Source organism: Somniosus microcephalus, chromosome 8 (genome assembly GCF_052327205.1).
Source record: "Somniosus microcephalus isolate GS21.2 chromosome 8, FLI_Smic_1.0, whole genome shotgun sequence".
NCBI classification, from domain to species: Eukaryota; Metazoa; Chordata; class Chondrichthyes; order Squaliformes; family Somniosidae; genus Somniosus; species Somniosus microcephalus.
In genome coordinates this window covers 161,263,788-161,290,983 of record NC_140994.1, presented here as the reverse complement: position 1 = coordinate 161,290,983, position 27,196 = coordinate 161,263,788, and the positions used below count along the sequence as shown (strand labels likewise).

Below are 27,196 nucleotides of genomic sequence, written 5' to 3'. Positions count from 1 at the left end.
TAAGCATAAGAACATAATAAATTATTATTTTTAAATGGCCATTTGACCCATGCAGTCTATTCTTGTCCACAGGCCATGTACAATTGCACTGTTGTGAGGTCTACATAACATATTTAATCTCCTGAAGACGATGAATAACCACAGGTAAAGTTTTCAAGAAGACTAAAGTCTGTTAATCCCTGTACTCCAAAAGTAATTGAGCAGAGCATCAACAGATTAAAATAACATAACATTTTATTATGTATTATTCAACCCTGATTGGCTGCATTGCACAGATGACATTTTCATTGTCCCTATAGGACTGGAAGCAGTCTTCTGTGTATACTTATCATTACAATCTTCAAATCTATTCATAAACATGTTCATTCTGCTTCCCCTTTAAGGGTGTTAATTAACTCCATTTGATGAGTGTTTATTCCCTATATCAACTACTCCAATAAAAAACAAACCTATCTGTCAATCTTGTTTGAGCCTTCTTTTTTTTATTATTATTTGTGCCGTTGGGTTCTGCAGCAACGGATCACACTAACCTGTTGGGTATTCTTCAATGAGAAGAGCAACTTACATTTCTATAGCATTTCTCACACAAAGAAGTTCTTATGGTGCTTTACAAATGGGCAGAGGTGCGCCTAGAGCAAGAAGTAAGGAACTTAAGGGGAGAGAACCTAGGGTATTATCAAAGAGATACATTTTAGGAGGCTTTTGAAGATAGGCAGAGAAATAGCAAACCAAAGCAGCTCTAGGTTCATGTTCCAGAGTGCAAGGGAATAGTGGCTGAAAGATCAGACTCCAATAATCAAATAGAGATGGTAGGGAACCAGCAGTAATCTGGAGTTAGAGGAACTACAACATAAATATCGTCAAAACCATAATTGTTCTGTTTGTTTATTGCAATGGCTCTTGAAATGCTAGAACATTGAAATACATTGCATGAGAAGCACTTGAATCATCAAAAAATTGCAATATTTTCATTTTGCACCCGATGAAAGGATCTATATAGTCTGTAAAGCTTGTGTCTGTCATTATTGTCAAGCTTGTTCGATAAAAGTCGAACAAAAAGTCTCAAGCGCTGTGTTTTTAGATTTTTACTTTACTTGAAGCCCAACAGGTAAGATCATATAAATGAGAAAAAGAAAAAAGACGTTTATTTTTTGCATTTCTTACTTGATGTATGTGATGAGAATTTTTTGTATAGTTTACACCTACTAATGCTGTCATTGTGCCTAAAATTTAATTACAAACATAATGATCATAAGGATAATCCATGTTAGATATCTGAATTTTTTTGGGAGGGTAATTTTTTTAATGATATCTGCTATTTTTAGGAAAGCACTTTTCTCACCATGATGGTGGACATCGAGGCAAGTGGCAATCATCTATGGCTGAAGTTACAACAATAAATGGATGTCTATGTAGACTAAGTCTATTCGGCAACAAGGTATCCAATTCCTGTTGATTTAGCACAGAGGCATCTTTCCTGACAACTTAGTGATAGTGATGATGAGCTCTCATTCCTGGCAGTCAAGGTATAAGTTTTCCCAGCAGTATAGAAATAGGAGTCATCCATGTTCTCACACAACTTGGAGTGAATTGTGCATTAGTGACAGGATTAAATATTTCACATGGAGAGAACACAAATTTTAGGACCTTATGAGCTGAAATTAAAGCCCGAGAAGCCCAAACTTGCATCCAAATATGTAAAGTATCAGAAAACAATTCTATGCCATTATTTTAGACACCAAGTTAATTCAAAGAGTGACTTGCTGATTTCAATGTATCATGGTATCGATTTTAACTTGAGGCAGGAACACCCCTCCTGTACTGATCCTTGTGCTTGATGACTTACATTGGCTACCAGTCTGGCAAGGCTTCAAATTTAAAATGCTTGTCCAGTGTTCGAATCCACGGCCTCGCCCCTCCCTATCTTTGTAACCTCCCCCATCCCTACAACCCTTCGCGATCTCTGAATTCCTCCAATCTAGCCTCTTGCGCAGCCCCGATTTCCATTGCCACACCATTCAGCTGACTAGGCCCTAAGCCCTAGAATTCCCTCTCTAAATCTCTCTACCTCCTTTAAGACACTCCTTAAAACCTACCTCTCACCCATCCTAATATCTCTTTATGTGGCTCACTGTCAAATTTTCTGATAATGATCATGCAAAGCGCCTTAAAGACACTGTATAAATGCAAGTTGTTGTTGTTTCCACTGGGCAGGCAGGGTTAACATCAACTCTCATATGTTGAGCTTTTAAATTATTTTATGCAACCTCCATGTCAATAAGAAACATTTTAAATCTGTTTTGAAATTACTTCCACAGCAAGTCAAAACTTCCATACCGAGAAAAAGCAATGTAACAGTGAAATGTGGAGATCATTTTATAGGTACAGAATAAATGCTTGATATTTAAACGTTTAAAATCTATCTCTTTTGTCACATTCCAGATAAGTTTAAAAAGGATATTAAGTGTGCTGAAATTAAATTCTAGATACATCAAAGGGGAAATATCATGGGCTGGATTTAGTTAGCCCTGAGGTATGGAGGCAGGACTGCCGGTAAAGTTGCAGAATTTGGGGGCGGGTGGCAAATCCGCCCCCATTCCGCTTCTGTGCCCTCTTGCCAGGGGGTGGGAAGTCGTGCTGCCCGGGGTCCCATCTCCTCAAGACGGGAAAGGGATTAAATCCTATTAACTGCCTATTAACAGGTAGTTAACAGGCAGAAAATAGGATTAGCCCCATTTTTCCATCCGAAGTGCAGGCTTCCCGACCTCGGGGAACCCTGCCAAGGTGTAGGAGATGAGTAGGAGGGCTGCGGGGGATGGAGGGATCTGAAAGTGCAATGTAGAGGTGAGTGATGGGTGCAAGTGTGGAGTGGTAAGTACAGGAAACTTTCTGGTATCCGGTACGGCCGGGACCGACGTGGTGCCGGCTCAGCAACAATTCCAGATAACCGAACACTATAGTGAAAGATATGGACCTTGGAGCTCCGTATGAAGCAACAAACCCTGTTGCAGCTTCAGAACAATGTCCACAAGTTGCATGCGTTTCTGTAGCTTAGCAACAGCTGCAGCTAAACCCTTGCCTTCCTCAATTTGTTGCTGTGCAAGTAATAAAAGTTAGCTGAAACCAACTCCTGAATTTTGCCGATTAACCGACATTTCCGGTTATTTAGGGGCCGGTTAATCGAAAGTTTCCTGTATGTAAGGTGAGTGTAAAGTGTCAGAAAATGTTAACATATCTTTGTTTCTGCCTACAGCCTTCAGCCGCTGTGAAGCCGGAGTCACGACATTGCCATTGTAGATTTCACAGACTGGCTGTTGGATCCTCCGAACCAACAGCCAGGTGATTTCTGCAAAGTTGAAAGGTTTGATGAGTCCTGAACACAAGGCCTCATCAAACTACACAGAATGTCAGTGTTTGACAGCTTCACAGAGCTGTCAAATGCTGACATTTCTTCTTTCAAAAAATCTTGACAGATGGCACGTCAGATGTTGACGTGCTCTGTCACTGACTTCCCCCTAATTGACCTGCTGAATCCACTGGGTGGGCTTAACAAGGTCAATCAGGGGAAAATCCCGCTGGTTGGCCAGAAGCTGACGGAGGCGGGATTGAAAGCCGGCAAGCAGCAGTCCCGCCTCCAAAAGCTTCCCCTTGAGAAAATCCAGCCCCATGTGTTTGAACAGCTGCAAATTGGAAGTAACAAAATGTGACACAAGTTATGAGGCCTACTGGAGTTGTTATATTGGGAAGAGATTTGAAGTACAAGTTTTTCTATTGAGATTGCACCCATGAATCTTTGTAGAGACATAGGCCGCAATTTTCCCATTGGTGGCGGGTTGGGCGCGGGTCAAGTTGTCGGCGGGTTCCGATCCCGCCACCGCTTTCAGCAGGTAAAAATTTGCGATTTTGCCCTAATTGGGCAATTGAGAACCTGCGTGCGCTCTCCCCTGGCCAATTGGTGTTTTGGGTCTAGAACTCGCCTCTGCTGACATCTGTGAGCCAGCTGCATTTAAGGGGCCCATGCAGCCTTGGTTCATTTTCTCATTATTTGCTGCTGATTTTCCTTGCTACAACTACTGCCATGACTACCTCAAGGGCCAAGGCCTCTCCCAGATTTGATGATGACTCCCTCCATGCTCTTGTGGAGGGAGTCAGAGGGTGCAGGGAGGTACACTTCCCATCCTCTGGGCAGAAGAAGCCACCATAGCAAACATAGAAGCATAAAAACATAGAAGATAGGAGCAGGAGTAGGCCATTCGGCCCCTCGAGCCTGCTCTGCCATTTAATGAGTTAATGGCTGATCATCCAAATTCATTACCATGTCCCTGCTTTCTCCCCATATCCCTTGATCTCTTTAACCTTAAGAAATATATCTAACTCTTTCTTGAACATATTTAATGAATTGGCCTCAACTGCCCTCTGTTGTAGAGAATTCCACAGGTTCACCACTCTCTGGATGAAGAAATTCCTCCTCATCTCTGTCCTAAATGGCTTACCCTTTATCTTTAGACTGTGACCCCTGGTTCTGGACTCCCCCGCCAGCGGGAACATCCTTCCTGCATCTAGTCTGTCTAGTCCTGTTAGAATTTTATAAGTTTCAATAAGATCCCCTCTCATTCTTCTAAACTCCAGCGAATACTAGCCCAATCGACCCAATCTCTCCTCATACGTCATTCCTGCCATCCCAGGTAACAGTCTGGTGAATCTTCGCTGCACTCCCTCCATGGCAAGAACATCCTTCCTCAGATAAGGCAACCAAAACTGCACATAATACTCAAGGTGTGGTCTCCCCAAGGCCCTGTACAACTGCAGCAAGTCATCCTTGCTTCTGTACTCGAATCCTCTCGCTATGAAGGCCAACATACCATTTGCCTTCTTAACCGCCTGCTGCACCTGCATGCTTACGTTCAGCGACTGGTGCACAAGGACACCCAGGTCTCATTGCACTTCCCCTTCAACCAACCTATTGCCGTTCAGATAATAATCTGCCTTCCTGTTTTTGCCACCAAAGTGGATAACCTTGCATTTATCCACATTATACTGCATCTGCCATGCATCTGCCCAATCACCCAACCTGTGCAAATCATACTGGAGTTTCTCGGCATCCTCCTCACAGCACACACGCCCACCCAGCTTTGTGTCATCTGCAAACTTGGAGATATTACATCTAGTTCCCTCATCTAGATCATTAATATATATTGTGAATAGCTGGGGTCCTAGCACCGATCCCTGCGGTACCCCACTAGTCACTGCCTGCCACTCGGAAAAAGACCTGTTTATTCCAGCTCTTTGCTTCCTGTCTGAAAACCAGTTCTCTGTCCAATTCAGTACCTTACCCCCAATCCCATGTGCTTTAACTTTACACGCTGATCTGTTATGCGGGACCTTATCGAAAACCTTCTGAAAGTCCAAATACACCACATCCACTGGTTCTCCCTTATCTATTCTACCAGTTACATCCTCAAAAAATTCCAGTAGATTAGTCAAGCACGATTTACTTTGTGTAAATCCATGTTGTCTTTGTCCGATCCTGTCACTGTTTTCCAAGTGCTCTGCTGTTACATCTTTTATAATGGACTCTAGCATTTTCCCCACTACCGATGTCAGGCTTACTGGTCTATCATTCCCCGTTTTCTCTCTACCACCTTTTTTGAATAGTGGGGTTACATTAGCTACCCTCCAATCCATGGGAACTGTGCCAGAGTCTATAGAATTTTGGAAGATGACCAGCAATGCATCTATTATTTCTAGGGCCACTTCCTTAAGTGCCCTAGGATGTAGATTATCAGGCCCTGGGGATTTATTGGCCTTCAATCCCATCAATTTCCCTGACACCATTTCCCTACAAATACTGATTTCATTCAGTTCCTCCCTCTCATCAGACCCTATGTTCCCCGACATCTCTGGGAGGTTATTTGTGTCCTCCTTTGTGATCAAAAGCGGTCTGGCTGCAAATTGCGCAGGAGGTGAGCTCCAGGTCCATGTGCACTCGAACCTGGGTGCAGTGCAGAAAAAGGTTCAAAGACTTGGTCCGCTTAGGAAAAGTGAGTATAACATCACACTTGGCCTCAATCTACTCCCAATCTCCTCTCATCACCAGCACTCTGCATTGTCAACCTACTCTTGCACATCCCACTTTACCCTTACATCCCTTGCACCCTTAACCATCCCTCTCTCTCTCTTTACACAATCACTTCACTATTCGACTATGCTGCCCTCACACTCGCTATCACTGTGATGTTATGACAACAACTATCGACGCACAGGGAGGGCCCTTGGTATTGGCACCTCACTCCATCTTTGACTCCTTCTAAGCATTTATGCTATGGATTCTCTACACTCGCTCCATCATCCTCACTCAAACTCCACTTCTGTCCCTCATTGCAGGAAAAGGGAGCCAACAATAAGAGGGAGAGAGCTAAGACAGGAGGAGGGCCACCTTCCATTGCCCATCTCATCAACGCTGAGGAGGCGGCACTCAAAATCATCGGAAGTGATGAGGATCTGGAAGTGGGGGATGGTCAGATGGGCGCAGCTGAGCAAGCTGGTGACAATAGATTTACATCTCTCTCATTTACATTGCATGAGTGACTGAGATGGCAGCTGATGCTCATACACATTGACTTATGATCATCTGCACAATTCCATGTGCATGCTCTGTTAATATCACATGTCTAACTCATGCCTTTAGTCCCCCACAGGACCATCCAGAGACCCCTCCCCACTGTCCAGGAGGAAGAGCCCGAGCCAGAAGACAGCTCAGAGGAACCTGCAATCTCTGAGGGCGCAGCATCAGCAGAATTCAGTGCACCCAGCACCAGCGAGGATACGCACACCTCGGTGGGACTTTCGCGACATAGAGTAGTGTTGTCACCTGGTGTATCACAGCTCACAAATGAGCATCAGCAGATGGTGGAGACAGGGACAGCAGTGGAGATTCCTCGTCGCAGGCCGCAGGGCGCCATCAGCTCTGCTCAGCTGCATGTGGACCCTGTGCCTCTGGGTCCATCTAGAAAGAGACCAGTGCTGGAACTCCAGGAACAAGTGCAGGAGCTCTGGCAGGTTTTGCATCCAGGGTTACTGTGAGTGTGGAGAGGATGGAGGAGTCCATGTCTAACATGAGCAGTGCCTTTGTGGAGTCAATGGCGCATGAACGCACCACCATGGAAAGGATGGCAACCTCCACGGAAAGGCTGGCTATGGTCATGGAGGAAATAAGTTGCCAGAGTCAGGAAAACATGGTGAATGTTCAGAATAGACTGACATCTCTGGAGGAGCGATGGGCAGCTATTGAGCAGAGAAACCAGAGCTTCATGGAAGTCCTTTTGAGTAGGACTGCCAGTGCAGAGATGGGTCAAAGTGGTCTCCCTGATATGCAGCAAGGTGCTGTCAAGCCACTTGCTAGCACTAAAGTGGGGCTGACCCATGAGAGGGATGTTGGTGGCAGGCAACAAGGAAGTGGGGGCTCCTCTCCAAGCGCTCACACTCCCATGCCACTGAGTAGCCCTCAGTCAGAGCCCCACCAGAGTCCTCACCCAACTGAGATGGGCGTCTCAGCCCCTGCACAGACGCAGGAGGAGCAGACTGTTGCCGAGCCCTCACAGGCTCGCAAACCCAGAGGATACCCGCCAAAGGTGTCGAAGCAGGAGCAGCATGAAAGTGAGCAAGATGCCTCCACATCTGCTGAAGTCACAGGGGAAGCACCACGTAGAAGCATGTGTAAGAGGAAGATAAAGCACAATTAGTCACAAGGGTAGTCACTTGGGTGTTCTGTTGTGTTGTGTTTAATTTTTGCCATTGTTATCCTTTATGCATTGAATAAACAGAAGTGATGGCAAACAGCTGAAGTTCTGGCCTATGTGATCTGGGAAATGAAAGTTGCACATTGAGGGCTCAGGGTGACTTGCATTTGTAATGATGGTGGTGAGAGTGATAGGAACCCATAGGTTCTTGTACATTGTCTATGGTGTGATAAGAAGATGCCAGCCATATGTGTTTGATTCATCTACCTAAGCGAATCTGGCAAAGATTAGTGCATCCCTAGCATCCCGGGCAGCAATGTGCTCGATTATGGATATGGTCAAAATGTGGCTGGCATTGTAGCACTCCTCAGCTTCATTTGATGACCTCCTCATTGGCGTCATCAGCCATGTCTTCAGGGGATAACCCTTGTCTCCAAGTAGCCATCCGGAAAGTTGTGTTGGCGGATTGAAGAGCAGAGGCACAGTCGATTGCCGCAGGATGAACGAGTCATGACAACTGCCAGGGTACTTCGCGCAAACATGCAAAATGTTCTTCCTGTGGTTACACACCAGCTGCATGTTAAGGGAGTGGAAGTCCTTGCGGTTGACAAAAACAGCTGGGTTGTGATGGGGTGCCCTAAGGGCCACATGTGTGCAGTCTATGACGCCCTGCACCCTTGGCAAGCCTGCCATATTTGCAAAGACAACCGCATGCGCGGTTACACTTGCTTCATCCGTGGAGAAGTGGATGTAATTGTGTGCCTTTGCAAAGAGGGCATCGGTTACCTGCGTAATGCAAGTGTGTGCGGCTGACTGGGAGATGCCGCTAATGTCTGCTTATGAGCCCTGGAAGGACCCTGAAGCAAAAAAATTGAGGGCAGTGGTGACTTTGACAATCACTGGTAAGGAGTGTCCACCCGCTCCTCTGGGCTCCAGGTGTTGGTGCAGCATTGTGCAGATGTCAACAACTACCTCTTGCGCAAGTCTCAGCCTCCTTTGACACTGCTGCTCAGTCATGTTGAGGAAGGTCATCCTCGGGGGTATCTCCTGTGGCGACGTGCAGGCCTGCCTTTTGCCCTGTGCACCATCAGGTGGCTGAGGAGGACGTTAGCGCTTCTGTTGTTGCTGCTGCTATTGTTCCTGGTTCTGTTCCTCCGAATCTGTGGACCAGGATGAAAGGAAATAAATGGTTCCCATGGTGCTGGTAGATATCTCAGTTGAGGAAGTGCTCAAGTACTAAGAAACTATAAAGTGTTTAATTGAACTTTAAATGATGTTTCCTCATGGGAAAATATATCTCGGATCTAATGTGCATTGCTAAAATTTTCTGAAAATTATTTATGTTCGCATTGAAAAACATATAGAAAACCCCTGTTTAGGTAATCATTAACAAATCATTACCAAGTAGGTTTGTGTTCATTACAGACTGTGTTAGGGCCTCTTTTAACATTGATGCAATATTGAATGGTAAAATGGACCATGTTAAGGTAAAGCTAGAAGTAAGATCCAAACCAAATGGCCAGTTTTGACTGCATTCATAAGTTCTTGCATAATATCTAATTTAAATAGCTTTCAGTTTGGTAATTCCAATATAGCATGCGATGTTTAGATGGCATCATTTTAACCTATGCTTTTAAAAAAAATTGCTGTCAGTGGTACAAAAAGTTATTTTCACATATGTATCATCATTTCTCTGCCTTACCATATATTTCCTACAATAAAGGCAGGTAAAGTGTGAGCAAGTTGCACCTGTGGCTGGAGCCACTGACCAAAAAAGGTCTTGTAATTTACGTGGTCCATTTGAGGCATTGGAGAGATATCGAATTTATGACAGTCTAGTCAGGTTAAAGCCTCCCTTCTGTCCTAGTGTGTTTTGATTTACGAACATATGAACAATGATGGACAGAAAAATAGACCCTATGGTCCATCCAGCCTGATCCAGACAATTATGATATCTCGTGCATCACAATATATACACGCTCCAACCCATCCAAAAACCATGTGATCTCCTGGGAGAGGCAAAAAACAGGTAAAATCCCAGGCCAATTTGGGGAAACAAAATCTAGGAAATACCTCTTAAAATCTGGGAAATCACCCCCTACCCCCCATCCCTACCCCAGGCGATAAAAACTAGTCCAGGAGATTACTCTGGCCCTGAATTCCTTACCGTACCTACCTTTTGTAAGAGGTGCTTTCTGCCTCAATCAGGCGTCATGCCTTTAAGAAGCATCACACCTTTAAGAAACTCGGTCTGCATATAGTTAAGCCCAGAGCGGGGGAGGAGGAGTTGAAGCTGTGCACTGATTAAAGGCAGTTGTACTTTGTGTGGTCTGGGACTCCATTTTGTGTACAGCATGCAGCCTCAACAATTAAACCTTTTCTGTTGAACCTCTCCGAGTTCAGTATTTTTTGCTAGGAGTACGTGGACTCCTACATTGGTAACCCCGACGCTCAGGACGACTCCTAAGCGTAACCATGGCTGACACAAACGCAGTTTCTGTGAAGCTGCCGGAGTTCTGGGAGAACCTGGCCGCCGCCTGGTTCCTTCAAGCCGAATCGCAATTCCGACTCCGCGGCATCACCGCCGACGCAATGATGTATGACTACCTCCTCGCCTCCCTGGGCAGCTCCACAATCACGAAAGTCTGGACAACACTACAAAACCTTCTGGAGGAAGGCAAGTACGCACATCTCAAGGCTGCGCTCATTAAAAAATTCACAGTCTCCCAATTCTTACGCAACTGCCACCTCCTCGACCTCCCGGGCCTCGGTGACTCCACGCCGTCAGACTTGCTCGCACACATGCTTGCTCTGACCGACAAGAAACTGCCCGGCTCCCTCTTCCGCACGCTCTTTATCCGCCAACTATCTCCCAGCAACCACCCGGCGATCATGGCGTCCAGCCTCATGGACCTCGAGGTCCTGGCCACGAAGCCGATAAGCTCCTGTCCGCCAGCTCCAACCACGCCGTCACCCCCGACCTGGCCTCTGCAGCGTCGGCGCGCGCTCCACCTTCTATCACGCGGCCACACAGCTCGGCCACGAGGCCCCCCAGGCCCCCACGTTCCCCAAGCCCTCTGACCCAGGGCTACTGCTACTTCCATACCCGGTTCGGCGCACGGGCACGCCGCTGCAGCCATCCCTGCACGTTTCCAACCGCCCCCACACCGGCCTACACGATGGCCGTGGGGCAGGCAGGCGCGCTGCTGTACGTTACGGACAGCGCCTCCGGACGCCGTTTCCTATGCGACACGGGCGCGCAGCGCAGCATCATCCCCACGTCCACCCTCGAGATCCAGCGAGGCAGCCGCGGCCCCACGCTGGCTGCCGCCAACGGCACCGACATCCGAATGTACGGCACCCGCACCGTCACCATCGACTTCGCAGGCCGCCGCTACCATTTGGCGTTTATCACCGCCAAGGTGCTCTCCCCGCTCCTCGGTGCGGATTTCCTGTGCGCCCATGGCCTGTTGGTCGACATGCCTCGGCGCCGCCTCGTGGACATGAACACCATGTCATCTGTCCCGGGCGCCATGGTCCCTCCCCAACCCGCCGAAATGGTGTGGCAGTGCCGCACCCGCTCAACGGACGACTACTCAGCACTCCTGGCTGAGTACCCAGCCCTCACCAACCCAACCTTCTCCGCGAAGGTTGCTAAACACGGGGTAGAACACTTCATCCCCACCACAGGCCCACCGGTGTATGCCCACGCCCGCAGGCTGGACCCGGCCAAGCTGGAGATCGCGCGGGCCGAGTTCGCCACAATGGAACAGCTCGGCATCATCCGCCGCTCCAACAGCCCCTGGGCCTCCCCACTCCACATCGTCACCAAACCCAACGGGGGATGGCGCCCCTGCGGGGACTACCGGCGCCTAAACGACGCCACCACGCCGGATCGGTACCCCATACCGCACATTCAGGACTTCTCGGCTAGACTGGCCGGCCGCTCGGTCTTCTCCAAAGTCGACCTGGTGCGCGGTTACCATCAAGTGCCAGTCCAGCCAACGGACGTTCCCAAGACGGCCATAATCACCCCTTTTGGGCTATTCGAGTTCCTCCGAATTCCCTTCGGCCTCAAAAACGCGGCCCAGGCCTTCCAGCGGCTCATGGACTCCGTCCTCCGGGACCTGAAGTTCCTCTTTGTCTACCTGGATGACATCCTGGTAGCTAGTTCCTCCAATCAGGAACACATCGAGCACCTCTGCACCCTGTTCCAGCGGCTCAGTGAGCACGGGCTCATCATCAGCCCAGCCAAATGCCAATTCGGCCCCAGCAGGATCAAATTCCTCGGCCACCACATCACGCAGGACGGAGCCATTCCCCTGCCCGCCAAGGTGCAAGCCGTCCAGCAGTTCCCCCGGCCTACCACCATCAAAGGCCTCCAGGAGTTCTTGGGGATGATCAACTTTTACAACCGCTTCATTCCCGGAGCGGCCTCCCTCATGCGGCCCCTATACGAAGCCCTCCGGCGTAAGAAAGACAGAATGGCGATCGAGTGGTCGGCGGACATGTTGACCGCTTTCGACTCGACCAAAAAGGCGCTCGCCGACGCCACCATGCTCGCTCACCCACAGCCCAACGCCAGGGTGACCCTCACCACGGACGCCTCCGACCACGCGGTCGGCGCCGTGTACGAACAGTGGGTCGACGGGGCCTGGCAACCGCTGACCTTTTTCAGCCGCCAACTGCGCCCCCCGGAGGCCAAATACAGCGCCTTTGACCGCGAGCTCCTCGCACTGTACCTGGCAGTCCGCCATTTTAGATTTCTTCTGGAGGGCCGCCCCTTCACCGCGTTTGTCGACCATAAACCCCTGACATTCGCGATGGCGAAATCTGCGGACCCGTGGTCAGCCAGGCAACAACGCCAGCTCGCCGCGGTTTCCGAATTCACCACGGACATCCGGCACGTCTCCGGTCGAGACAACGTGGTGGCCAACTGCCTATCCTGCCCCGCCGTCCACGGCGTCCACCTGGCAGTGGACTATGCTCAACTGGCAGCGGAGCAACGCACCGACCCCGATCTGCTCTCCGCGCCCACAACCCTTTCAGGGCTGCGACTGACCGACGTCGCCTGCGGCCCGTCCGCCGTCACAGTCAAATGCGACACCTCCTTGGCGCAACCCCGCCCCGTAGTCCCGGCGTCCTGGCGAAAACGGGTGTTCGACATCGTCCACGGCCTCTCACACCCCGGCACCCGCGCGTCCATTAGACTGGTGGCCAACCGATTTGTCTGGCGCGGCCTGCGCAAAGATGTGCTCGCCTGGGCCAACTCCTGCATAGCTTGCCAGCATGCCAAAATCCACCAGCACGTCAAAGCCCCACTCGAGGAGTTCACCATGCCAGAAAGGAGGTTCGACCACGTCCACATCGACCTCGTCGGCCCCCTGCCGCCATCACAAGGTCACACGCACCTGCTGACAATCGTGGACCGTACCACCCGCTGGCCCGAGGCCATTCCACTGACGTCCACCACCACCGCCGACATCGCGAGGGTGTTCATCGGTACCTGGGTCGCTCGGTTCGGCGTCCCCTCCGACATGACGTCGGATAGAGGCCCGCAGTTCACCTCTGATCTGTGGGCTGCCATCGCCCGAAACCTCGGGGTGGCCGTTTACCACACCACGGCTTACCACCCCCAAGCCAACCGACTGTGTGAGCGATTCCACAGGTCCATGAAGGCGTCCCTCCGCGCCAGCCTCGAGGATGAGGCTTGGGTCGACCGCCTCCCGTGGGTGCTACTCGGCCTACGCTCCGCGGTCAAGGAAGACCTGCAAGCCTCGGCGGCGGAACTCGTGTATGGCCAGCCGCTGCGCGTACCCGGAGAGTTCCTGCCCACCGCCACGACCCCCTGGTTGGCTGACCAGCAACGCCGCGCTTTCGCCAACCGAGCACAACAGTTCGCTCTGGTACCAACGGCCGGCACGGCGGACCAGCAACCCGCGTACCACCTAGCCTGCACATGGCCAATTTTGTTTTCGTGCGCCATGACGCCCACCGAGGACCTTTACGGCCCCCATACGACGGACCCTACAAGGTACTCCAGATGGGGAACAAGTTCTTCCTCCTCGAAGTGGGCGCCAGAACTGACAAGGTGTCAGTCGACCAGCTCAAGCTGACGCACCTAGAGCCCGATGAACCCATTCAAGTGGGCCAACCCCCACCGCGGGGCAGACCGCCTAAGAGCCCGACGCGTCCGACCGCCCCGCTCCCGACACCAACCGCCAAGAGCCGTTCCGGCCATGCCATCAAGCCACCATGCCGGTTCGTACACTCCCTACTAGCGGATTCTGGGGGGAGCTGTGTGGCATACCGATCACAGAATGGACACAGTCTGCTTTCCGGTCCGTAGACTATAAATCAGGCGTCATGCCTTTAAGAAGCATCACACCTTTAAGAAACTCGGTCTGCATATAGTTAAGCCCAGAGCGGGGGAGGAGGAGTCGAAGCTATGCACTGATTAAAGGCAGTTGTATTTGTGTGGTCTGGGACTCCATTTTGTGTTCAGCATGCAGCCTCAACAATTAAACCTTTTCTGTTGAACCTCTCCGAGTTCAATATTTTTTGCTAGGAGTACGTGGACTCCTACAATGTCTTGCTGCAGTTGTACAGGGCCTTGGTGAGACCGCACCTTGAGTATTGTGTGCAGTTTTGGTCGCCTTATCTGAGGAAGGACGTCCTTGCCATGGAAGGAGTGCAGCGAAGATTCACTAGGGATGGCAGGAATGACGTACGAGGAGAGATTGGGTCGATTGAGCTTGTACTCACTGGAGTTTAGAAGATTGAGAGGGGATCTCATCGAAACCTATAAAATTCTGTCAGGCCTGGACAGACTAGATGCAGGAAGGATGTTCCCGATGGCCAGGGAGTCCAGAACTAGGGGTCATAGTCTAAGGATAAGGGGTAAGCCATTTAAAACTGAGATGAGGAGGAATTTCTTCACCCAGAGAGTGGTGAACCTGTGGAATTCTCTACCACAGAAGCCAGTGGAGGCCAATTCATCTATATATATAAAACAGTATGGGGGAGAAATTGGGTGAGTAGCGCTGCCTGTTAGTGCCTAAAGAGGCAGTCAGTGGCTGTAGCGCCACTGCCTGCGTCTCCCGCGATATTCAGTAGGGGCGCTAATGGTGGCGTTAGGCTTTTGCGCTGCACCGCCACCGATGACATCATCGGTGTGCGCAGCACTCCATTCGTGCCCCGTTCGCGATATTTGGTAGTGAACGCTGCAGTTGCGCCACTCGCTACCTGCGCCCGGTTCATGGGGCCTTACTGTGCCGGCAGCGGCACAAGTTAAGGTGGAGGTGCAGGACGGCCGCTTTTTTGGCGGCCGCCTGCCAGCACCTCCATCCCTGGCCTCCTAACCACCCCCCCCCGCGGCATTGCCGGCTGTTTCCCAAGAGCCCGGCACTTCTCCTTGGTGCCGGGCTCATTTGCCGGCACTCGCGATCGGGGATCGTGCTGTTGCAGGCACCTCCCCCTTAACACGTTGCGCTGCGATAATCAGTTTCAGTGCCCTAAGAGGGATGTGGAACGCCTTGAGCCTCGCCCCGTGTCCCTCGAGCGGCACTGAAACTGAATTTCTGGCGATCGGAATTACTCTGATCGCTGCGCTAAATCCTGCGCTCAGGCGACTTTTGCGCCACTTTGGCGCCCCAACCCAATTTCTCGGCCTATGTCTCTCTGTCTGTCTGTCTCTCTGTCTGTCTGTCTGCCTGTCCGGCTATACAATCAAAAGTTATAGAGCGTACCTACACATATGTTATATCAAAAGAAAGCTCATCATTAGGGATCTCTTGTCGGCATATTTACTTTTTGGTCAGACAAAAATTGTACCGACGGTATCCAAAAAACGTTCAAAATTCCACTCATTATCCACTCATTTGCATCGAGTGGGGGCGGGTTCATTGTGTGTGCGGGTGGGCCATCCTACATTCGAGTGACAGGACCATTGACCAATCCTACACTTCAGTGACCTGACGGTTGACCAATCGGTGCATGTGTGGGCGGGCCTTATCATTCTGAACCTAGGTGAGTGTCAGCCATCTTGATTCCTAACTACTAACTATTGATTTATTTTTCCCACTTTCTGTGTGTGTGGAGGGGATTTTATCCAGCACAAATTTGGTACTTAGGAGCCCAACTAGCTCATTATATAATTTGCATGTAATAAATGAGTCCAGTATGTGATTTATTTCTTGGGGCCATGTCAGTGCGGGGGCCTGGTGCCTAGGCTTCTCCAACCGCCAGCAGCGCAATTCCAGTCCCAGGCTCCCGGCCTAGACAGTGACCAACACTGGCAGAGTGGGGAGGGTCTGCTGCCTCCGCTCCATTCCCGGGGTCGGTAGGTGGGGAGACTTCATAAGCAACTGGGGTAGGTCACAAGCCCCGAATAATTATCTGAAGGTCCCGTGTTTGCAGCTGAGGGGATTTCTTCTGCTGACAGCCCCAGGTTAACAGCAGCCATCTTTGTCAAGGAGGGCAAAAAGTTTCAGTGCGATGCCATTTTGATTCAGTGTGTAACAGAGTGCATGCGCGGCCATCTTAGTACAGGAACATAGAGTGGGTGGGGCTTCAGTGCTCCCAATCGGGTCCTGGAGAGACAATCGAGTGTGTGGGTGGGGCCTAATCTTTCCAACTGAACAGCAAGCGGCGGCCATTGTTGTTTGTAATACAACACACCGACAGGTGAGGACCCCTTTTTTAATAAAATGATTGGTGAGGTTATAAAATGTATGTTATAGAAAGATTTACCAAAAATGTTTTATAAGTACTTTAAGTTTCATGTTTCAAGGTATTAAAAGGTAAGCTGGGCCATGTCAGTGCAGGGGTCCAAGGCCTAGACTTCTCCAATGGCTGGCAGCGCAACTCCAGTCCCAGGCTTCCGGCCCAGACAGGAACCAATACTGGCAGAGGGGAGAGGGTCTGCTGGCTCCCCCTCTCCCTTTCCCCCCACTTCCCCCCCCACACCCCCTTCCCCCCCCTCCCACACACCCCCTTCACCCCCCTCCCACACACTCCCTTCACCCCTGCTCCCACAACCCCCTTCCCCCCCTTCCAATACACCCCCTTCCCCACCTCCCACACACCCCCTTCCCCCGCAACACACCCCCTTCCCCCTCCCACACACCCCCTTCCCCCTCCCACACACCCCCTTCCCCCCCCACACACCCCCTTCCCCCACACATACCCTTCCCCCCTCCCACACACACCCTTCCCCCCCCCCACACACCCCCTCCCCCCTTCCCACACCACCCTTCCCCCCCACACACCCCCTTCCCCCCTTCCCACACCCCCCTTCCCCCCTTCCCACATCCCCCCTTCCCCCCACACACCCCCTTCCCCCCTCCCACAAACACCCTTCCCCCCCACACACCCCCTTCCCCACCCCTCCCACACACCCCTTCCCCCACACACACCCCCTTCCCCCCTTCCCACACCCCCTCTTCCCCCCTTCCCACACCCCCCTTCCCCCTTTCCCACACCCCCCTTCCCCCTCCCACACACCCCTTCCCCCACTCCCACACCCCCCCCTTCCCCCCACACACACCCCTTCCCCCCCACACACCCCCTTCACCCCCACACAGCCCCTCCCCCCACACACACCCTTTTCCCCCCACCCCCTCCCACCCCCCCTTTGCCCCCCTCCCCCTCCCACCCCCCCTTTGCCCCCCTCCCCCTCCCACCCCCCTTTCCCCCCTCCCACCCCCCCTTTCCCCCCCTCCCACCCCCCCTTTCCCCCCCTCCCAACCCCCCTTTCTCACCCACCCCTCTTTCCCCCCTCCCACCCCCCCTTCCCCCCTCCCTTTCCCCCCTCCCACCCCCCCTTTCCCCCTTTCCCCCACCCCTTTCCCCTTTCTCTCCTTCCCTCTCTCTCTCCTTCCCTCTCTGCCTCTCTCTCTTTCCCTCTGTCTCTCTCTCCCTCTCTCTCTCTGTCTCTCTCTCCCTCTCTCTTTGTCTCTCTCTCTCAATTTCAATTCAATTCAATTCAAATCGCTTTATTGGCATGACAAGTTACATCTTATGTTGCCAAAGCATTGGAAAACATTCATGTTTGTTCACAAAAATACAGATCTATCCATACATTGTATAAACAGATATATCCCTGAGTGTATAAATATACTTTCATATAATTTATATATACTCTTTTCTTATATTTAGTGGTTGTCCCTCTGTTTATGGCAAGCTGTAACATAGTGTGCCGCTAGTGTTACGTAATTTCTCTCTTCCCTCTTCCTCACTCTCTCTCACACTCTCAGTCTCTCTCTCACACTCCCACTCTCTCTCACTCTCTCTCTCACACTCCCACTCTCTCTCTCTCTCCCCCACTCTCTCTCTCTCCCCCACTCTCTCTCTCCCCCACTCTCTCTCTCTCTCCCCCACTCTCTCTCTCTCTCCCCCACTCTCTCTCTCTCCCCCTCTCTCTCTCACGCACTCACTCTCTCTCCCCCACTCTCTCTCTCCCCCACTCTCTGTCTCTCTCTCCCCCACTCTCTCTCTCCCCCACTCTCTCTCTCCCCCACTCTCTCTCTCTCCCCCACTCTCTCTCTCTCCCCCACTCTCTCTCTCTCTCCCACTCTCTCTCTCCCCCACTCTCTCTCTCCCCCACTCTCTCTCTCCCCCACTCTCTCCCCCACTCTCTCTCTCTCTCCCCCACTCTCTCTCTCTCTCCCCCACTCTCTCTCTCTCCCCCACTCTCTCTCTCTCTCCCTCACTCTCTCTCTCCCCCACTCTCTCTCTCTCTCCCCCTCTCTCTCTCTCCCCCACTCTCTCTCTCTCTCCCCCACTCTCTCTCTCTCCCCCACTCTCTCTCTCTCTCCCACTCTCTCTCTCCCCCACTCTCTCTCTCCCCCACTCTCTCCCCCACTCTCTCTCTCTCTCCCCCACTCTCTCTCTCTCTCCCCCACTCTCTCTCTCTCCCCCACTCTCTCTCTCTCTCCCTCACTCTCTCTCTCCCCCACTCTCTCTCTCTCTCCCCCCTCTCTCCCCCACTCTCTCTCTCTCTCCCCCACTCTCTCTCTCCCCCCACTCTCTCTCTCTCCCCCACTCTCTCTCTCTCTCTCCCACTCTCTCTCCCCCACTCTCTCTCTCTCTCCCCCACTCTCTCTCTCTCCCCCTCTCTCTCTCCCCCACTCTCTCTCTCCCCCACTCTCTCTCTCTCTCCCCCACTCTCTCTCTCCCCCACTCTCTCTCTCTCTCTCTCCCCCACTCTCTCTCTCTCCCCAGTCTCTCTCTCTCCCCAGTCTCTCTCTCTCTCCCCAGTCTCTCTCTCTTCCCCCAGTCTCTCTCTCCCCCTGTCTCTCTCTCTCTCTCTCTCTCTCCCCCTGTCTCTCTCTCTCTCCCCCAGTCTCTCTCTCTCCCCCAGTCTCCCTCTCTCTCTCCCCCAGTCTCTCTCTCTCTCTCCTCCAGTCTCTCTCTCTCTCCCCCAGTCACTCTCTCTCTCCCCCAGTCTCTCTCTCTCCCCCCAGTCTCTCTCTCTCTCCCCAGTCTCTCTCTCTCTCCCCCAGTCTCTCTCTCTCTCCCCCAGTCTCTCTCTCTCTTTCCCCCAGTCTCTCTCTCTCTTTCCCCCAGTCTCTCTCTCTTCCCCCCAGTCGCTCTCTCTCTCTCTTCCAACAACAACATGCCCTCAAAAAACCCTCGGCACTGCCGGGCACTTCAGCTAGTTAAATATATTCAAGAAGGAGTTGGATATATTTCTTAAGGCTAAAGGGATCAAGAGATATGGGGAGAAGGCAGGAATGGGGTACTGAATTTGGATGATCAGCCATGATCTCATTGAATGGCGGAGCAGGCTCGAGGGGCCGAATGGCCTACTCCTGCTCCTATCTTCTATGTTTCTATGTTTCTATGACCCTCAGGTGGATATCATCTGGCCCAACTGCTCTATCTATTTTCAGGTTCTTAAATCTATCTAAAAAATAATATGTTCATATATGTTAATATATTCATATATGTTAATATTATTAGTTTTATTATTAACATCATCATTAAGTTCTATCAGTCGAGCACTGTCTTTAAGAGTGAAGATTGATGTAAAGTGCCCATTAATATTTCCCTCATACCCCTCGAGTCCTTGGTAACCTGTTCTTGAACATACTTCAGTGGTCTAATACAGTCTTTGAAAGTTCTCTGACTCTTCATATAACTGAAAAAGCTTTTCCCTTCACTTCCACAATTGTCTACGATCCCTCTTTTCCATTATCCTTTTAGATGATCTAATAGCAGCCTTTGTTTTCTATAGCTGGCCCTTGTACTTAACTCTGTTTAGTTGGGTATTAGATGCCTTTAATTTGTAGAAACTTTGCTGTTTACATCTTATTTGTTTTTGTACATGGCCAGTCAGCCACCTTGGATTTTTTGTACCACACTCCCTTCTTTTGACATTGGGTACATATTTGTCTTTCACATTTTTTATCTTGCTCTTAAAATCTTTCTATTTGTATTCTACATTAGACTTATCACCACCCAGTAGGGTTAGCCAATTAACACATTCCAAATTGCCTGCTACTTTAGTGAAGTTTGCCCTTTTGAAATCTGGTACGAGTTTTCCCACTGTTCTATTGGAATGCATCTAGTAGTGGGGTAATCATTAGCATTCTTAGTGGGTTGAGATGTCCAGAGATGTGTGTATCAGTTTTGAAGAAGGGTCAAACCCGAAACGTCAACTCAAATTTCTCTCCACGGATGTTGCCTGACCTGCTGAGTTTTTCCAGCATTTTCTGTTGTTATTTTGTGTGTATCTAATCCCTGGCACTATTGAGGTATGCATACATCTAATTCCCTTGAAGTACAATGTCAGAATATGCCATGTTTCCTTGCAATTTAGGAAAGTTAGTAGATGCCCAATGGGTCTGAGGCATGGACCTTGATTTCCCCATCCTCGGCGGGTTCGGTGCGGCCAGGGTCGATGGCAGGTCCCAGCCTCGCTGCTGGCTCCAGCCCGCTGTCCAAAGTGATTTTACGATGATTGGGCTTGTTAAGCCTGCCCAGCGCGTTTGCCGGCCAATTGAAGGAAGCGGGTCTGATGACGTCATTTCATGATGCGTTATCAGCTGGTTTCCTTAAAGGGATCATGCGCAAATTTATTTTGGCAGTTGTGCTGTCAGTGTTCTACAGCATTGAGGTGCTGCAAACACTGACAAGCACTGCACAGAAGTGCACGGCTGTACCCAGGCTCTCCCATGACTCCCTCCATATACTTATGCTTATGGAGGGAGTCACAGCATGCAGGGAGGTTCTGTTCCATTCCAGTGGGCAGAAGAGACCTCCCCAGGAGATCAATGCAGCCTGGTTATACATTGCACGGGAGGACATAAGCAGGGATGTTGTCAGGAGGACCAGGCTGCAGTGGTGCAAATCTTTCAATGATCTCAGTAGACCATGAAACGTTACTACAAAGCCACACTCAACCTCATCCTGCTGTGCCACTCATCACATGCCCATCACTCTGCCTTCCCTACCCTACTCCTGCACATCCTTACTCACACCAACTTACCTTGCACCTCCACCCATCCCCCTCCATCTACATTATCACTTCCCCATCTCACTAGCCACCCCTCACCCTCACCCTCATCCTAGTCCAATCATATCAACTAACAACACACAAGGGTAGGCACTTGTGTCTTTTAGCCAATGTTCATGTGAAATTTCTGTTAATGTGCTGTCAAACATTGAAATCTTTATTTTCAACAGTTTGCATTGTTAGACAGATTTGTGTGCACTTTTGGAAGTGGCTTAGTGAGTTGCAATGAATGGTGAGATATAACGGTACCCACCACAATGGTCATGAGTGTGAAAAGAATGGCTTGGGCATTGTAGGGATGCTTTATGGTGTTGGTGTGGGGTGGTGCCAACCTGGCACATCATGTGACAGCCAGGGTGTACAGCATCAACTGAAGTAAATCTAGCCATGGTGAGGCCATCCCTGGCATTCTGGGCAGCAACGTGGTTGGGTGTTGATGCCCTGTGTCCTGTGCAGCATCAACTGATTGCGGAGAAGGTTGGTGGTGTTGTTGGTGCTGCTGGTATGCCTGGTGCTGCTGGTGTTGGGGCTGATCGTGGTGGGATTCTGAGGACCAAGGTGAGATAGATTCAAGGGCACTGATGCTTATGGAATAGATGGTAGGTGAAGTTGAGATGACAGAAGCAATCTGTCAATGGTGAGAGAGGTTGTTCCAATGAGGTGACACTGGATAGAGAGTTTACTCCAAATACTTGCAACCTGCATAAAGCTCAATATGTCTTCCAAATGCAGTAAGCAACAGCTTCTGAGCTTGGAAAATGAACAGCTATGAGATGGGAACTTTTATAGCACATTTGCAGCTGTCAAGTAAAGAGATGATTTCATGGTAACACAACTCCCAACCTGCTTACCTGATGTGATCTCCGAGCAGCGTGGAACCCGTGGGCGACCTCGTAAAATTTAAAGGTGGGCTCATACTTGTATGTGGCTGTTAACAAGGTCATAATGACCTAAATTGCCTCCCCCGCCACTGCGTGTCGGGTCTGTTCAGTGTTGACAGACCCAACACCTGTGAAAGTCGCATGGCTGCGGATTGACAGCGGGTTCCCGACCTGTCAAAAAAAGGTTTTTCCATCCGACTCGCCAGCAAACGTGCCCGCTGACCTCCCCAACCCCCACAAAAAATTCCCCCCACTGAGTTTGTGGTTACCTGAAACGGAGTTCAAACTCAAATCATGAAAAATCATAATTCTCATCAAGAGCTAAAGCTTCATTGAGTTCAGTATTTGTTAGATTGGGCCAGATTTTGCTGTAAAAATAACGTTAAGGCTAACAGCGTTCACCATTATTTATATGCAAATCAGACAGCAACTTCTGGCGAGCACGCATGCGCAGTGAAACGCGAAAATCCACAAGTTGTTGTCAGAGATGTGCTGCTCCTCCAGAGGTTGCACAAAAATGGCATTTCACCATCTGGCTCCCCATACAAATATATTGAACGCCGTGAAGTTCCTGTACTGACATCATAGATACAGACTAAAAATGCCACAAAATGTTAGGTCTTGTCCATTCCAGTGTAAGTACCCTATTAACAGCATTGTAAGTCTTGATTACTGCCAAACAACCTCTCCATGCACTGAAACTTAACTTCTACAAGCATGGAGTCTCATTTCTTCAGATTTTAATTAATGTTGGATATTTAAAAACAGAATTTTTTTTTTTAACTTTTTCTTTCTGTCTCTTTTATCTCTCTCTCTTAATCCAATCTTTCTTTCGCTCTCTTTATTTTGCTTTCTGTACCTGATTTGACATTTCACTATTCTAACTTACACTTCCTCATTCAGATTCTGCGCTGCTCATTAACGATTCTTCTGATTGGTTAAGGAGATACACCATTGCTTGCCCTCTTCACACAGGTTCAAGATGCCCTGTAGAGGACACTTCTCTGTTTGGCTGACAGCAACTTGCTGTGAAATACCCCATAGATAGTCTATGGGTAAGTTTAACAGTTCACTGCTCACAGCAAAATCCAGCCCTCAAGATTGTGCATTTATCAGGTGTGATTTCACAACAGTAGCTCTGACACACAAAAGGCAGAATAATGAGAGAGTTTGAGATGGAACGAAACTCATCAAAAACAGTCCGCTACCAGTAATAACTTTTACTCGATTTTTAGGACTCTCTCCTGTGCCCTGAGAATGTTCGACATTTGATTCATATACAATTGAGACTTTAGGGAATTTGCAGTTCAATGTTACTTGGAAATGTGAAAAAATACACCATATAGATGTTATTACATTATAAAAGTCAACTTTAGAAATTTGGAAAAGTCAGTGCTATTGTGAACTGCATGCTATGCTTAACCCTTCATGATTTGTCAGTGGTAATTGTATCAGCTCTACATGAGCTAACTCTACAGTTACAAAGGGACTGTTTCAAGTATTGCAACAATACCCTCTGTAAGTGGCTCCTATTGTATTTCCAGATGATTTTAGCAATCACAGTATGTGGTGATTGAAGAGGCTGTATGCAAAGCTGACTCACTAATGGCCTACACACCCCTCCTCTCACTTCAGATAATTATCTCACTTGCTGCGGTTTCCATTTCCAAAAATGTATGTAGCATAAATAGTTTACTGTTATTTAGGCAAGTGATTTTATTCCCTCTCATACCTTATGCCATAAAACAAGTTTTACTCAAACCGAATAATTGGAAAGATTGCACATTTTCAGTGGAAGGGCAGCAGTTTTGATATAATGTGAGGCAAGGAAACAATGTAATTGCAGCATAACTGGGCCAAACTTGAGTTCATATTGCCAATTTAGGAGAGTCAGGGGGCACCTGCTCACTGAATGGTAATTCTACAAGTGCAGCACTGCTGGTTGCTCAGAAAATTTACAGTCTTGACACCTAGCATATGACTGAGTTCACAAACAGCTACTTTGGGGTGAGGCCATCAACCATGTTCAGTCAGCATGTGGCAGCTGTAACTGGGCGTGTCATGCTGGACTGGTTATGGGTCATTCAGTAAGAGTTGGGGTTGGGCTGTTCTCTTTCTTTACATGTTTGCACATAGGCACTGATTTGGGAGAGCTGGAGAGCAACTGGTAGAATTCCCAATTTGGAACTCCTCCTGTTTAGTCGGCCTCTCGATGTTAATGTCACTTGGAGAAGTGTCCATAGCTTTAAATGTGGTCCACAGTGAGGAACCAATATACACTTACACAGAGTTCATGTGAAGTGGGAGTGAGAGTCAAATACAGCTGGAGGAGGCTCCAGGAGGAAATCAACGTAGATAGCAGCCCTTGCCATAAGATGAGAAAGGATAAGTCTGCAATGCTAAGGGAAACAGCTTTAACCTGGTTAATGCAGGCTTATCTCAATAGGAAAAGCACTAGTTGCCATGTTGGTTACTGACATCGCACACGCGCACTACACCTCAATGTTGTTTGGAATTCAGCACTTATATTGGGGTCACACCAGTCGGTCTGTGGATTGACTGCAAAATCAGCCTAACTCGGGTTTCTGATCGCTTTTTAAGTTTCCAATGATAGAATAGAGCTGACTGTCCTAAATTGAGTCTTTTCACTAACAGTCCAGGCCCGAGAACAAAGTTACTGCCAAATGTGTTTCGGTACCGTCAGTGTAAATGCATCAAAAGAGAATTTCTCGAATAGTTGACTCTAACTAATTCTCTGTGTGCAGTATAAATACAAGTTTGCCTTGAGTTCCTGAGCAGATAAATCAGTTTCTATAATTTCACAACCACCATGTAATTCTGAAATTGGAGACACCAGCTTGGATTAAAGCCCATCGGTCAGGTGTACAATACTTAACGAGCAATTCATATTCAGTTTTAAATAAATGAACCAGTCTTCTTAGGCAGTCCCTCGGAACCGAGGATGACTTGCTTCCACATTAAAAATGAGTTCGCAGGTGACTGATGAGTCCAATGCGGGACCTACAGTCTCTGTCACAGGTGGGGCAGACGGTGGTTGAAGAGGCAGGTGGGTGGGGTGCTTGGGTTGACATGCGCTCCTTGCGCTGCCTGCGCTTGGCTTCTGCTTGCTCCCGGCGAAGAGACTCGAGGTGTTCGGCACCTTCCCGGATGCTTCTCCTCCACTTTGTGCGGTCTTGGGCCAGGGATTCCCAGGTGTCGGTGGGGATGTTACACTTTTTCAAGGAGGCTTTGAGGGTGTCCTTGAAGCATTTCCTCTGCCCACCTGGGGCTTTCTTGCCGTGCCGGAGCTCCGAGTAGAGTGCTAGTTTTGGGAGTCTCATATCGAGCATGTGGACAATTTGACCCATCCATCGGAGCTGATCGAGCGTGGTCAAAGCTTCGATGCTGGGGATGTTGGCCTATCCTGCCAATGGATTTGCAGGATCTTGCGGAGGCAGCATTGGTGGTACCTCTCCAGTGCTTTAAGGTGCCTGCTGTACATGGTCCATGTCTCTGAGGCATACAGCAGGGCGGGTATCACTACTGCTCTGTAGACCATGAGCTTAGTGCCGGGTTTGAGGTCCTGGTCTTCAAACACTCTCTTCCTCAAGCGACCGAAGGCTGCACTGGCACACTGAAGGCGGTGTTGGACTTCGTCATCGACGTCTGCCCTTGTTGACAGTGTGGCCAAGGTAGCAGCAGCAAATGATAATTTAAGCATGGCTAATTGGTCTTTCTGTGTGAGTAAAATGCATAAACTGTATTTGGCTGGTCTTTGCTATTGATCCAACTAAAGGAGTAAAATCTAAATCACTAAAAGAAAAACCACTGGGAAAAAATGTTTTGGGCGGTCTTCCAGTCACAGAAAGAGTTGTGGTGGTTTATATTTGTTATATGTTACTCCTGGTTTTATATTGTATTTATATATATATATATATATACACACACATACACAAATATATTAGTGCTACTTATGATCACTGAAAATTGAAGATGGTTATAATAATGATAATGGGAACAATACTTCCCAGCAAATAATAAGTGACTGATTACAGTAATGGATACATTGCTCCATCCCCTGTGGGGAAAATGGCAGAGGAAAGCAATGATCATGACGCTTTGTTGCCGGTTCAGTAAGATTTAGAGTTACAGCATCAGGCAGTTCGTTTTTGCCCAACAGGAGATGAAAGCAATTCAGGCGACGAGCAGTCTGCGTTGGTGCAAAGCCCACCTGGGAAAAAAATCACTAATTTATCCAGGGTTTCAGAAACTTGAGAAATCAGGAACTATTTTATAGGGGCATATATATTTGTTAACGCGATTTCACTGTTCATCACGTCGGTCGGACGCGATGCTTCTTCTAGTTTGTGTTCTAGTTTATTTTTGAGGATGAGAATTCTCTGTGGGACTGAGTTTGTGCAGTGATCAAGTTGATGCCAGTAGTGTGTCGCGGTTCCCTTTTAATGTTAAAAGTTCCATGGACCTGTTGTTTGAAACAGTAGCTGAATTACGAAGTAAGTCATCCCATTTATTTTAGAAGTAGCTTGTCCATTCATTGCAGACAGGAACAGCACTAAATTCAGTACAGTAATTGGAAAAAGGACTATGAGGGTAGCTAGTCAGTCCCTATTATTAATCTTTAATAACGACAGAAGCCTGTTGTAAAATATAGCGTTAGATTTTAAATTTTACATTGTCCCAGTTTTAAGCGATCATTTTATATGAAATACTGTAACCATATTCCTTGCTCATGACATTCAATCTATGAAGAAGATTATCTTCAAATAGCAAAAGCCTGCAGATGCTGGACATCTGAAACAAAACCCGAGAAGGCTGAAGTCATTGAGGTCAGGGGCCATCTGGCCAGAGATCACACGTGGGGCTTTCGGATACCGGGCCCTTCCCCTCACAACTGAAAGATATTAAAGGCGAACAACATTTTAAAAAGTAACAGATCTGGAGAAAGGCGTGGAGAACATGACCACCACACACAGAAAAAGCTACCGAATGATCAAAGTGTTTAGGAGGAGAACATGAGACGGTCAAATGGCAGAAGT

The 27,196-nt window shown here is 49.2% G+C and overlaps 1 protein-coding gene across 2 annotated transcripts in view; it reads left to right on the top strand.

The window, feature by feature from the left end:
* Window positions 1–27,196, top strand: part of cplx2b (complexin 2b) — a 423,444-nt gene that overhangs the window by 134,944 nt on the left and 261,304 nt on the right. The window contains exon 1 of one of the 2 annotated variants that reach the window (XM_085995295.1): window positions 1,346–1,438. The exons of the other annotated variant lie outside the window; for it this stretch is intronic. The gene's annotated coding sequence lies outside the window, so the exon portion shown is untranslated. Of the gene's footprint in view, window positions 1–1,345; window positions 1,439–27,196 lie in introns of those variants that run through there. 2 annotated transcript variants of the gene reach the window in all.